This window comes from Phalacrocorax carbo, chromosome 1 (assembly GCF_963921805.1).
Source record: "Phalacrocorax carbo chromosome 1, bPhaCar2.1, whole genome shotgun sequence".
Lineage (NCBI taxonomy): Eukaryota > Metazoa > Chordata > Aves > Suliformes > Phalacrocoracidae > Phalacrocorax > Phalacrocorax carbo.
This window is the reverse complement of record NC_087513.1, coordinates 62,338,725-62,353,857: the sequence shown is the minus strand read 5'-3', so window position 1 is coordinate 62,353,857 and position 15,133 is coordinate 62,338,725. Positions and strand designations below refer to the sequence as shown.

The following is a 15,133-nucleotide window of genomic DNA, read 5'->3' as shown; positions in this document are numbered from 1 at the left end:
GAAATAAAAGAAAATATAATCATTTTCTTATTTAATAATTCAGAGAACAGTTTACAACTTAAACCTTATTCGAAAATATAAATATGTGAAAAATAACTGGGGTAAGCTTATAGATTTTTGAGGTTATTCTTTGTATTGAATTTTTATCAAATCAATGTATTGTGGCTATTTGGTTAGTTTCCTAGTTGTAAAAGAACTTCCAAAGACTTCAATCTAGAGGGTCAGTAGGAACATAAAGTGGTATCTTCTTTACTGCTTAGTTACTTCCTTAGTGACTTCGTTAGTTACTTCCTTTTTGTCATTTTATTGTGTATACCCTTATATAAAGACGTCTTTATTACTGCTGACGAATGATGACATTGGTTATTTAGCCTTTCTTTTCTCTCTTTAACTACATAAACAAAGCATAAGAATTATTTCTTAGGAAAGCTCTGGTGAAGTCACTGATTTTTAAATGGTTTTGAAGACCTGAAGTTAGTCTTTTGGGCAGGCTGATAAATGAGAGATCAGAGAAGTGTAAGTGTAACACAGGAATTTGAATTGGTAAGTGCTGGCATTACTACAGAGAGAAGAGCATTTTTCTTAAGCATTATACAAGTTAGGAATTTTTTTCATTTATAATCGTTAATTTTTATATAAAAAACTTTAGCAAAGCAGCTGTAATAGTTCTGTCCTTGATACTAAAGAATCTTATTTTGGTTTGAACTGAGTCTAATCCACACAGTTGGAAACAAAATGTTATAAGAAAACCATAAACATTATTTGAATTACCATTCAGATTGCACTGAAGCTGAAAGTGGGAAGTAATTCTGTTTTGCAGTTTTTGTTTTACTTGAATTCTGCTTCTTAGTTCTTTCATTTCAATATCCTGGATGCCAGAAATATGCTGTCTGTCATGGGGATTAAAGAAAACTCTTGACTCAACAACTAATGTATGCTTTTTTCTTTATTTAAATCATATCTGGCACTGTACATTGATAAGAATGAGAAATGGAAAAACATTTAGGTGCATGAACTTACTTTTTAGGGTGAAAAGACCACTTTTTCAGGTATATACGGTTCAGCAAAGTGTAACATAAAATTCTACGTCTTGTTAATTACCCTTCTGTTTAGGGCCTGTGAGGAAAAATCAGAGCAGGATGGTGACTAGGAAGTATCAGTTTCTAATTGGGAGAGTTCTCTAGAGCTTGGAAATTCTTTTCAGCATTCAGCCATTTATTCTGTTGCTTTCTTTGCTGTACCTGCAGTCCTGTTTATTCTGGAATATAAATCTTGTTAACATCAGATTCTGGCATGTTCATTAGGTTGCATGTATACATGCAACACACATACGGCACTGGAACAGGCTGCCCAGAGAGGTGGTGGAGTCACCATCCCTGGAGGTGTTCAGAAAATGTATAGACGTGGCGCTTCAGGGCATGGTTTAGGAGGCATGGTGGTGTTGGGTTGACAGTTGGACTTGATGATCCTAGAGGTCTTTTCCAACCTTAATAATTCTATGATTCTATGTAGGTGTTGTTGGTTTTATCACTGACCAAGAATGGAAGCTAGCTGTACTGTGGTGTTTCTAGTGTCTCTTGTACTTTACTGTATGGGCTTTATAATATCACTATGTAAAATATTACTATTGTTTTTATTTATGTATCTGTATAGTAGCTCAGTGCTTATAGGAATATACCAATCAGTTGTCTGTCTTTGAAAGAATCTTCAGTATTATGCTGAAGTTTTCAAATATTATAGGACTAGAATACAGCTTAGAAACTGTAAGGGTCACAACATTGGTGAACAAAAGGTGTTTTTCTTAAGCGTTTGCTAAGCCATATAAGCAAGGACTATCAGTATGCCCTACCTATGATGTCACAGGTAGATGCACTTTTACACATGAAATTTCTCTAGTTCCGTTACTACTGCAATCTAAAGAGCAGAGGAAAAGAAGCAGCAGTGCAGTAAAAGTTTCAGCTGCTTAGTCGTTAGAGGCCTGCTGAGAAATCTAAGAGCAAACTGGAGAACCTGTCTGCACTATTGCTGTTTCTCTGACGTAGAGATTAGCCAAGCTGCAAAAACTAGGTTTTAGTATTTACTATAAAACAAGAAAAATACAGTATTTTTGGTTGTTTACTTAATGATTAGAAGTCTGTTATTTCTGTGTCATCTTGTTACAACGGAGATCTTATGAAACTTAAACTTGCATAAAATACAAAATAGCCAAATAAATGCTGGGTCACTGTGGAACACATGTTGAAAAGAGGCTTTCTTTGCCTGCCTGAGTCAGGCTTCTTTGCTTTGGAAACACAGAAACCAACCTGAAGATGTTAGGCAATGTTGGGATGTGCTTAAGAATATTTTGAACATAGTAGGAGATATGGTGCAACCAAGTATCTGCTAATCTATAGGGAATAACAAAAATGTGTTTCTAATCCCCAAGTCTTTTGGCAAAGAAAGTGAACAGTAGATGAGATGAGGGAAGGGAAAGCTGCTGAACAGAGTGGAAATTTAATGAAACTATGATGATTTGATTCAAATATGGGACAAAATGTAAGCAGACCTGATAGCAGGAGAAATGGGAAGATGTAATGAACTTTGGTATCTTCAAGGTGTGTTCACTGAGCAGAACAAACATTAATACAGATCTCTGGAATTTTGAAATAGTTCAAGTTTGCCTCTCCTTGTTCTCCAGATGTCTATGATTAGAAGAAATCACTGGTCTTTCAAGAATCAGTAGCATGGACATTCCTTAAAGTTTGGGATGCTGTAAAACTTGCAACTCTAAAACTATTCACAAATTCTGTACATACAAGAATTGGACAATTTTTATGCAATAAATAGCTTGGATGTTCTACTTTTTGTCCATTGCTTGACAAGAAACATATCAATGTTGTATTTCTCAGTGAAGTGGATGATTATTATACACCTGAGGATCTGGAAATTCTTTTCTGTTCATATAAATCAAAAAGTGCAGTACTAATCCATCATTCTGAGAATCCTTCTCTCTTAGGCCAGACGATAATGCTTCTTGCATCTGGAAAGAACTTCTTGTTCTGGAATGACTTTTTTCGAGTTCGTAAAAGATGTGTATGACTTAAAACTGAATGATGGAAAGGCATTTGTCTTACTGGTTACTGCACTTGTGGGTTCATATAGAGGGGTGTGTGTATGTATACCTATATATACTTTAAAAGCCCCCACTAAATTTGTAGAGTAGCAAAGTTGGTAGATAGGGAGTAAGTTTTCTTCTTCAATTGGGCCCAGACTTTGCTGTAAGCATTGACCACTAGGTGACACTATTGCACAGCCCACATTAGTAGCTGTTCAGATATGAAGTTAGGTATTGTTTTATTCAACACATTTGAATGAGCGTTATGCTTTGGAGTGGGTCTTCATTTCAGGTCCGTGAGAAGTCTTCTACAGTCAGTTGTGGAAGTTATACAGCTTGACTTGATCGTGCATGTGGATTAGTGCATTGAGTTTCCCCTTGACAGAGAAAATGATATTTCTTATGTGTTGTCTTTGTGAAGCTGTGATTACATCTGCAGATACAGTAGTATTTTGGGAGAGAAAGCATATGATACTTTATCTGGTCTTGTGCTGAATGTTTGAGTTAATTGGATAGTGTTCACATAGCCCCAGAGTTTTGTGTTCTAAAGCTGCTGGGAAGTTGTGCAAGCATGTGCAAAACATTTTCTATAGGATTCCTTAAACTTAGTATCATAGGATAATTCAGGTTGGAAGGAACATATGGAAGTTTTTGGTCCAATATCCTGCTCAAGCAGGGTCAATTTTGTGGTCAGTCTATGTTAATCAGGGCTTTATTCAGTCCAGCTTTGTGTAGCCTCCATCCTTGGAGGTTTTCGATCTCCCTCTTGGCAACCTGTTCCACTGCTTGAGTGTCCTCATGGTGAAAAGTGTTTTTCTTTATATCCGGTTGGGACCTCCCTTGTTTCAATTTAGTCTCTTTTCCTTCCACTGACAACATGAGTAGCCTGGCTCCATCTTCTTGGTTACCATCTTGTAGGTATTGGAAAGCTGTTAGTATATCCCCCTGAAGCCTTCTCTTCTCCAGGCTGAACAAGCTGTTCCCTTAGCTGTTTCTCATAGGGCATGTCTCCCTGACCATCTTGGCAGTTCTCTGCTGAACTTGCGCCAGTTTATCAGTGCCTTTCCTGGACTGGGGGGCCCAAAACTGGATGCAATGTTCTAAAGTTTGTCCAACAAGTGCTGATTAGAGAGGGATAATCACATTCCTCAGACTACTGGCTACGCTACTGTTGATGCAGCCAAGGATACTGTTGGCCTTCTTTGCTGCCAAGGCATGCTCCTGGCTCATGGTTAGCTTGCTGAACATGCACCAAGACTCCCAGGTTCTTTTACATAAAGCTGCTTCCCAGACTGTATCATTGCAATGGGTTATCCCTTTCCAAGATTTTCCATGTTCTGTTGAATTTCATAGGGTTCCAGTCAGCCCATTCCTCATGTCTGTTTAGGCACCTCTGCATGGCAACTCTGCCCTCAAGCATATTGACTGTTCCATCCAATTTGATGTCATCTGCAAACTTGATGAGCATGTATTTTTATCACTGAGTCACTGTCGGGGATACTTAAAAAACCAGGTTCTAGGATAGACCCCTATTGTACGCCCTTTGTCTCTGGTCTCTAGTTACATTACAACGTGTTTACTACCTTCTGAGCCTGGTCATCCAACCAGTTTTTAACTTGTCTAACCAGATGGGTCTATCCATCTAGACTGTAACATCCACACTTGTATGCTGAGAGTATTTTCTGACAGTGTTGAAAGCCTTGTTACAATCAAGGTAAATGGCATCCACTGTTCCCTGTAATTCCCTGGTATACAAACCCAGTCATTTTATTATAGGAGGCAATCAGATTGGTCAGGCATAATTTACACTTGATAAATCCATGCTTACAGCTACTAGCCACCACCTAATCCTCCACATGCCCAGAAATGTTTTCTCAGAGAACTCTATGATTTTCTCAGGGAACAAAGTAAGGCTGATGAACCTGTGGATCCCCAAACTGTCCTTTTGGACTTTTTTCAGCCATTTGCTTTTTTCCCGTTGTCAGGGACCTCCCCTAATCACCATGACTTTTCAAAGAATGCATAGAGTGGCCTTACAGGGACATCTGCCAGTTCTATTAGTTCTATTAGTGCTCTTGAATGCAGCCCATTTGGTTGTATGGAGTTCTGTGGCTCAGTTCTGTCAAGTAAACCTTGACTTGGTCCTTATCCACTGCTGGCGGTTCTTTGAAAACTCTCTCTATTCAGAGGCCTGGGAGACCATGTTGGTGAAGACTGAGGCAAAGAAGGCATTGAGTACCTCAGTTTTATCTGCAACTACTGTTGCAAATTCTCCTGCCTTTCTGCAAAGGTCCCTCATTTTCTTTGTTCAGCCTTTTAATACAAAAGCAGCAGGTGAAGCCACTTCAACATTTCTTGCAAGTCTCAACTCCAGATGAGCTTTGACTTTTACAACAACATCCCTAAAAGCCTGGGCAATGTTTCTAGATTATTTCTTTGTAACTTGTTCCTTCTTTACCATCATGCGTAAGGCCTTTTTGCATTGAAGCTCTGTCACCAATTCACTGTTGAGCCAAGCTGGTTTACTGATATTTCTACGTTTTCCTGAGAATTGTGATTGACTGTTCTTGAGTCATTGCTGTCATTAATAACAAGGCAGCTTTCCTGAGCTCCTTTGCCTTTTAGAGCTTTCTCACATGGGATTCCATGTACCAGTTCACTGAATAAGCTGAAATTTGCTCTCCTAAAGTCACAGCCTATACTCTGCTACTTGCTTTCCTTGCTCCCCTAGGATCTTGAACTGTACTACTTCATGATTGCTACAGCCAAGACTACCATCAATTTTTTTTCCTCCAAATCCCTGACCAATTCTTCCTTGTTTGTGAATAGCATACCCAGCCCTGTGTAACCCCATGGGTTGCCCATCCAGTATCTCTGACACCCCCTGGAAATCTTGACTGTTTGCATCCCATTGTGATGCTCTTCCAGCAGATGTTGGGGTGGTGGTGGTAAAGTGCCCTATAAGAACCAGGGTCTGTGATACAGAATCTGCTGAGAGTTGCTTTAAGAATACTTTGCCTGTTTCCTCATGTGTGTTGGGTTGTCTACAAGGAATTCTGACCCTGATTCACAGGCTCTCAACGAGCCTTTTTTCTGTCCAATAGAGGAGCTCCTCCATACCTCTGAGCTGCTCCTGCGCGTAGACGGCACTCTCCCACCTTGTCTTTCCTGAAGAGCTTGTTGTATTCACCCTCTGCAGGACTCCAGCTGTCAGGCTGCCCTGCCACATCTTGGTTATTCCCATGAAGTTGTAGTTTTGTAACCACGAGGAACTTATATTCCTTCTAACTTGTTTTATTGTGTTTTACTGGATAAATCTCTTTACACTGTTTTAGAATATTTGCAATGTACTTTTTCTCAGTAAAATACTGAGAACTTAGATGCTCTAACCTTAGTTTCTCAACTCAGCGTCATTGAAATTAAGAATATTTTGGTGTTCAGATATTTGCAGTGAAAGTTACTGATTATATAGCATGACTCAAATTAAGACTATATTACCATTCTACCATGTTAACAAACAATATGCTCATTAATTAATTAAAAATGTTCTTGTGTTCTGAAGAAACAGAAAATATCAGAAAGGCTTATGTAAGAAAATAATTATTTTATAAGAAAAAATAGAGGTTTAAACCAGACTTTTAAAAAATTTTCTCTGAAAATGCTTGCCACTTCAAAGATTAATGTGCTTTAGCAGAATTTTGAGGTAAATTATCTGCTTTAACTAAACATTTAACTTTATAAAGGAAATACTGATACACTTTAATCTGATTTTCTTCATTTAAACTTAATGTTGAGCATGTTTTAAAATATATTTACAAGTAAATAATTTTAAAAATAAACTTAATTGTGGTTTAAATTGGATTTGCAAGAAAATAGAAAACTTTGAAAAAGTTGATATTTTAAGGGTAAATCTGATTTAAGATACGACACTTCAGCTGTGATGTCTTAAGTGCTCTAATAGTACAATACTGCATTTAATTAAATTATTTTTGTAATTTGCTGTCCCTTAACTTCCTATTTTATGCTGGTGTTGGAGAATACACTGACCATTATGTCCTAGATATCAAAATTCAACTATAGTCCCTTAGTATAGTCCCTTAATTAAAAAGAAAACATGGAGGATGTGGTTCTATGGCACTTTTACATCGGTGCTGGATTGAAAAATTTTACCCTTATGCCATCATACAGATATAAAATTACTAGTTTATCTGTTTCCACGGCCTCCCTTTAATCCAGATTTGAGAAGCATTCTGGCAGCTCCCTGCCCATAATTCTAATCTCGATAATTTCCAGTAAATTGCAGGAAAGTGTTTATACCTATAGGGAACTATTAAGTAGGATATGTTATGGCGGAAGAATGAAACTGTAGCATGGAATGCGCGTGGCTGCTCATCAGGAATCTTATTCTAAGAAGAATACTTGTTTAGTTTTATAGTAGCTTTGTCACCAGACTTGAGTACCACCGCTTGATATGGAGAATATTCAGAATTAATCTTGGTGAGAGCAGACACTGACAGAGCACCAACTCTGTTTTTTGCAGTAAGTTGTTGGGAAAGTACCAGCTCTTTTAGATGGTGGCACTCCCTGAGGAAGAGTCACTCTGATTTCTTCCACCAAGCTAAAAGATGGAAATTTTTGGCAAGACAGCAAAAGCAGAAGTAGCAACATGGAAAAATACTTAGCAACAGGATTCTTTTTTTACTGTGCTTTTATCGTGGACCCAATAGGCTGCAAAACTTCAAGGGGCCTACGGTAGGGTCTTCGCCTAATACTTAATTCTTTATGGTTTAAAACATTAGAGTAATAATGCATACACCCATTGTTTGAGGTGGAATTTTTGAGTACTATGAGTGTTCTGACATAGTTACTTTTTTTTTACAGATATGATTAAAATTTAGGTAAGTTCACTGATAAAATTTAGTTGAAATTTTGAAACCTAAATTAACAAGAACTAGTAATTTTTTAAAATTTATGCATATAACATAATTAGAAAAAATGTTGGGTTTGCTTTAAAGGCGCAGTTACTACTCTGTTAAGAGCAGTTGTACTTTGTATTGTTTCTTAGATAAATTTTGTTCTGCTCTTCTACCCAGGTAGATGAGGTTCTAGTTGACATCCTGCTTCTTTGCGTTAGAGAATAGAATTAGATCACTAGTCTCTTCATACAGTGCTAAATTAAAAAATTGGATAACTCTTTAGTTCTTGTCAAGTTCTAAAACAGCTTCCTAACTCCATAATAAAGAAAAAGGCTGTGATCCCGCCCCACCCCATGGTCACTAGCTGTTTGTAATCTGTTTTAAGATATTTGTTCCTACTACGTAAGTTGGATAGCTATACATTTGTCATCTATTTTTTACATCGGCTCGACACGTTGAAATGAATGAATAAAAATGTTGACCTTAGTATAATAGAATTTTGATATATTCTTTTCTGTTTTTGGAATAGACTTCAGGAGTCTGTTCTGCTTTTTATCAGATTTTGAATATTGTCCATATCCTCAACTCTTTTTTTTTTCTTCTGTATGGTACTTTAGTCTTTTCCACAAAAAATATATTTCCAGCAAATAAATAAAAGTGCTTATGCATCATACTGACTTTGCACACTAAGGCCCCAGTTCTGTAAGAAGAACTCTTGCTGATGTCATTTAGATTTTTAGGTGTAGCAGAGTAGTTTATCTGATAATCTCAGTAGAAACAAAATAGACAAGGCATACACTTAATTTCTTATACATTAGTTACTTCAACATTAGAAATACAGTTTGATAAGGAAAATGAAGTAGAAATAGATAAGACTGAGAGGCAAAAGGGTTCAAGCAGCCACAAGATCTGAGAATATTTTTAGTAGAAGCAACCAGTGACAGAAGATATGATTTATACAATGCCTAGTTAACAGGTACAATTTTATATTGTACTAATTTTTTTTAAACTCCTTTTAGGAGCACTGATGCAAATAAGGCATTTTAGTATGTGATTCATTTTATCTTCATGTAGACATCTGTTTTTCTCTGGCTACAAGACAGTTGAGATGAATACCACCTGAACTGTCTACTCATCTTTTAGTGCTGGTTTGTGCTGAAGATGGTAAACCATTCCTTCTGTCAGTTGATCCAAAAAGTTTGGGAACTTGTTAGTTTAGAAAAAATATGTTAACTGAATATTGTCTGTAAAAGTAAACACTCAGAGGCTGCCACTGAAGTCTTAGCTCAGTCGCCTGAGATGCATGCATTAATTAACATAGTCTTTAATTGTGTGATCATGTGCTTTCCCCTCACCCACCCATCCACCCAGCAGTCCTGGCTTTTGTGGATAGGAAGTAAGAGTGTAAATTGAGACTGTGTAATGGAAGATGGTAATGTTTGTTGGACTCTTTCCAGCTGCTGAAGCAAATGAAGAATAGTACAGGCCATCAAAGAAGGGAAAAGGTGCTTGGTTCTAAGTCTGTTCTGCTATGGACTTACTATGGAGTACTGGACAGACATGCTGATGGTCACATTTGGACTTTGCTGAGTCCATTCAGTGGAAGATCACCAGTATACTGTTGGATTCAGGCTTTTGTGCCTGAACGTTCCCTGCCGCACAGTGGAAGTTGGTTGTTTCTAAAGGGTTGGGGGTTTTTTAGTGTTTATAATTACTGATGGATTTTCTTTGGTTATTTCTATCACAGATAAAGATAGCAGTGAGTTTTCTAGTTGAGGTTTCTTTCAGTTCATACCTTTTGAACAAAAAAATACTTCTGCACGTGACTCTGAACAGGAGATTCTAAAAAAATTGCTATTTTTTAACATCTGTCATAGTGGTAACTGACAGATATTTATTGCTAACTGGATTTGATAAGAGTCCTCCTTCAATATGATTTAAAAGACCATGGATGTGAGACTGAAGCACTTTATCCTACAGTATTTCATGTCAGCAGCCTATGAACGGAATGAAACAGAGAAAGCTTGTTAGCAGGCACCCTGACTGGGAAGGACAAGGTCTCCCAGGTTCTCTATCATCTTAGACAAATTACATTGTTTTGTTTAATGTGTCAAGTTCATTCTTGAATTCAGTTAGGTTTCTTGCTTTGCTTTCAGAATTAAAAAGAACTAAAATTCCTAACTCTTGCTGCGGTAAAAATTATCTGAAGACAGGTGACCTTGCCCATGTAATTCTATATTCAAAACAAACCTTTGCCCTTCTAGCTGTTAGGAACTGCAAAGTGGATAACAGTTTTCAAGCTTATTCAATTTGTAATAGAAAAAAATATTTATACGATGCCAGGTATTTTAAAGTTCATTTAGGTTCAACTGATTTTCTACATAATATAAACATATAAAAGAGTAATATCAGAGCAATCTGGCATAGGGTCTCTGTTGGGGGGGGAACAAACCAACAAAAAAACCCCACCACAAACCCAAAACCACCTCCAATAAAACCCAACAACAACAACAAACCAAACCAAAACCCCAACATGCTTTTAGTTAATCTTTTTAAACCTCACTAACATTGAAGTCCTACTTGTTGATCTGAAGTTTCTCAGGTAACTTATTTGATTACTTTAAATAGAGCTATTACATTTATTGTTGAATTAATTTATAGTTTCATCTTCAAGATGGTTATTTATTAAGTTGGGTTTTGATCCAATGAATTTTCTTTTCTGGGAAAAGGATGATACTCTTTTTACCACAGAAAGGACTCTATAAACATGGACAGTGCCCATGCCATCTCCATTTGTGCTCCAGATGGCATACATCAAGACGTTAAAAGAATGCCTCTCCTACTGAGACTGGCTTGACCATACTTTTTGAAACTGCTAGATGTGGTTAGTTAGGGCTTTCTGTAGAAAGCTTTGAAATATTAATGAAGCAGCACGAATGAGGTAGGTTCAATATTTTATAAATATATTCAAGACTAATAAAACAAACCTTACCACATAACTTATTTTATTGTATCATATCCTGGTGTAAAATAGCATAACCTATGGCACAGTGTTCCAGTAGTAATCCACACACATTAGATCAGCATTTTATGTCTTGACCTGTTTATATAAATTCTAGTTGAAGTATGAAGAAACTTTTCTTTTTCTTTGCTCCAGTTAGTACTGTGTGTATGTGATGGGGAACTGGAACTTTTCCCTGGAAATGAAGGAATATGGGGAGAAAAAGAGATTAAATGAACTTTACTTCTAATAGCAAATATCCTTAGTTGGCATTGGGTAGTAGAGGCAAAAAAATAAACATAGAAAATGTTTTTATCACAGTTTTGTGGTTTGGTTTTGTTTTTTTTTTTTCTTGGTGAAAAACTACAAGGTAATCAAGTCACATAAAGAGCATAACATTTAAATAAAGGGCATGATTATCTTATTTAACTGATGCCCAGTGCTATATGTATAATAATACTTTAACTTCCAGTATACATGTATATGAATGTAAAATGTGTGGAGATTATAATGATGTAGATAAGCTCAAGATATCTGTACACAGAAAGGACTGAACCTGGTTTTCAAGGACAGCTTCAGTCAATCTTTCCACCTGCTTGTTTGTCTTGGAGTTCTAGATTCAGCGCAGTATTCATGGAACAGATACTACTTATTTAATACAATGCTTTTCTTATTTGAGGGTATTGTTTTGGAAAGTATCAGTTTAGGGCTGAGGGAAATAAAGCCGTTTTGGCAAGATGCGTCAGGAGACTCGGCTACAGTTCTTATATGCATCTCTGAGACAGAACTTTTCTTCAGTGGTGTTCTCTTCTTACCTCTTGACAACTTGCACTGGATGACTCGCCCCCTCCACCCCCGCCCTTGAACTTCTCATTCTCTTGTGGTTAGACTTAATTGTGGGTTTTGGAGCAGAGGTATGCCAGCATCTTTTTTTCTTTGCCCTTTTTTTTTTTTATTAAACTATCCTTTCTAAAATCTGGGTGGTTCTTGACCTGTGTGCAGAGAGACTCCACATGGTGACTTTTGGTTAAGTGCACACATGGTGCTTAAATTTCTGCAAAGCACAAGTTTTTGTGTTTAACCAAGCCTGCAAATTTAATGTCAGTTGAATAATTTTAATCTGTAAAAGTTAAAGCTGAGAATTGTGTGGAAATATTTGATTCTGACCTGGAAAAAAGCCAAAAAAAGTTTCAGGTTAACTTCAGGTTTTCTAAGTTACTTATGGGAGTCTTGTTCAGCCAGAATAAGCCAAAGCAGCAAGGTCTCTGGCCCAGTCCTCTCCATGTATTTTAACAGGAAACAATCTAAACAAGCTAGTTTTCCTCTGACTCAATTCCTATGCTTACCTAGCACTGCCCACTTAATTTATATTTTATATGAGTGTAGACACGCGGAGTTTCATTTAATGGAGGTTCTCCCAACTAGAATTCTAAAATTCATCTTCAGAATTTAACGTGTACAAAACATACCTTTCTTTCAATTTGCAAGGTATCCTTTTAGGGTAAGTAGGCAGGAATATGGAGGAAGCCAGTAAGCATGGAGGAAGTTGAAAAATTAGTCATCATCTTACTCCTGGCTACATCAACTGGAGTAATAAAGCCACTGCTTTGGGTTTTTTCTTTGGCAAAGCTGTGATTTGCAGCATCATAGATGTATCTAAAAATTCTATCATAGGTGCCAATAGCAGTTCAAGAGTTCAGGGTGTGTGAATAAATATGGAGTCATTTTGTACAGTCCATGGTATAGTTATATCAAAACTATTGGTTTCTGAGCTACACTGACTGATGTTAGGTTACACTCAACATGCTGCATTTCTATTTTGATTTGGACTATAAATCTAACTCTTAAGGTGAAAAAGAAAAGTAAACTTTCAGTAATTCTGCTGTTAAAAGCAAGACTTAACAAGGTACCCTTTTTTAGGGTTGGCCATCCTATCTAATTATTAGATGTTGCAGAAAAGTGGCCAGTGTTTCTTAAAGTCTGGAAAAAACCCTGTAGGTTAGTTGGAAGGGAAGATGGATTACTGCAATAGATCATGAAGCAGATTAACTGCAAAGGAAAATTTCTTAGAGCAGGAACGACAGGCCACACCCAAGGGGTGGTGATAAATAGCTCCTTTTCCAAGTGGCAACCTGTCACTAGTGGAGTCCCCCAGGGATCAATACTGGGCCCAATGTTATTCAATATCTTTATAAGTGATCTGGATAACAGCATCAGGTGTAGCCTGATGAAGTTTGCTGATGACACCAAGTTGAGAGGGGAAGTAGACACTCCAGAAGGGAGAGCTGCTCTGCAGGGAGATCTAGATAGGCTGGAAGAGCGAGCCAGGAAGAACCGTAAGAAGTTCAACAAGGAAAATTGTAAGGTCATGCACCTGGGAAAACATAATCCAGGAGTGCAGGACAGGCTGGGATCCACCTGGCTGGAGAGCAGCTCTGTGGAAAGGGACCTGGGGGTCCTGGTGGACAGAAAGCTCAACATGAGTAAACAGTGTGCTGCTGCGGCCAAGAAGGCCAACAGGATGCTGGGTTGCATCAAAAATGGCATCGCCAGCAAAGATAAAGAAGTCATTACCCAGCTCTACTCAGCACTTGTCAGGCCACACCTGGAGTACTGTGTACAGTTCTGGTCCCCTCTATACAAAAAGGATGTGGACAGGCTGGAAGGGGTCCAGAGAAGGGCCACCAAGATGATCAAAGGCCTGGGAAGCCTGCCATATGAGGATAGGCTGGGAGAACTGTGTTTGTTCAGCCTTTACAAAAGGAGGCTTAGAGGGGATCTCATCACCATGTACTCGTACTTAAGGGGCAGCTACAAAGAAGATGGAGACTCCCTTTTTATAAGGAGTCACATGGAGAGGGCAAGGGGGAATGGACACAAGTTGCTCTTGGGGAGATTCCAACTGGACATGAGAGGGAGATTTTTCACAGTGAGAACAGCCAACCATTGGAATAATCTCCCCAGGGAAGTGGTTGACTTGGCCACATTGGACAGTTTTAAGATTCGGCTGGACAGGGTGCTGGACCATCTCGTCTAGACTGTGCTCTTACCTAGAAAGGTTGGACTAGATGATCCCTGAGGTCCCTTCCAACCTGTGGTTCTGTGAATTCTGTCGTTGCTTTTGCTTAGGCTGTGTAAAACTTAAAAAACAAACAAAACAAAACCAAACCCCAAAACCCCCAAAAAACCAAAACAAGAAATCAACAAATAAATAACCCCAACACTAGCAAACCAAAAACCAAAACAAAAACAACCCCACAACAAAAACCCCACAAACAAACAAAAAAACCCAATAGCAACAAAACCCCCATAAAAAAACCCAGGAAATCAAGCTCATAACTGAATTTAGCATCACAAGCAAACCTAGCTTCATTGGAATTTTTTTGTCAAAAAGCATAGTGACTAGAAGGCTGGGGTTGTTTTCTTGCTTGTTTCCATTTAATTTTTTGAGTCACTACAGACTCAAAAATGTCACCGCAGAGAGTCTACGTTACTTTAAGGATATGAAATGTGATTGTATAACTTCAAAAGAAGGGTCCACAAGCACAGGATCTTGTCTCCAACACTGGCAATAAACGCGTGCTTTGTAAGAACAGAGAAAATATTTATTATACTTCTCCTGAGTGCTGTCTCAGTCTCTAATTTCAGTTCAGTGTATTTTATGAACTAAGTTCTACCTATTTTTCCTGGGAATCAGGTTTGTGTTGGGTTGGGGGCTTTTTGGTGGTGTGGTGTTTTGTTTTTAAAGTATGGGTCCATTGTGCCTATTGTTATGTTTTTATTTCTTTATTCTTACATGTGTTATCAGCTGGTGTTCAAAGGTGAATATAATGTGGTATGTGAAAAAGTAAAAGTGGGGAGGGAATCAAACCCCTTATAAATTAGAGCTAAAAATAAAATACAGGCTACCACAGTTTGAAAAGGTTGAGGAAAATAGGCAGAAAGAGAATGAAACTGAAGACAAAATGTCACGAGGAAATAATTAAGTCCTTATATACATGATGTTAAACATAAGATAAATGATTGCTTGGTGGGGTGAAGGGATTCTTGATTATAATCAACTTGGTCAGTCTGGATGATGGGATCATGTTCTGGAAAGACTGGAGAATTGATGACAGTTTC

At 37.8% G+C, this 15,133-nt stretch overlaps 1 protein-coding gene across 4 annotated transcripts in view; it reads left to right on the top strand.

Moving 5' to 3' along the window:
• Positions 1-15,133, top strand: part of PARPBP (PARP1 binding protein) — a 54,041-nt gene that overhangs the window by 13,583 nt on the left and 25,325 nt on the right. The gene's annotated exons all lie outside the window — the stretch shown is intronic.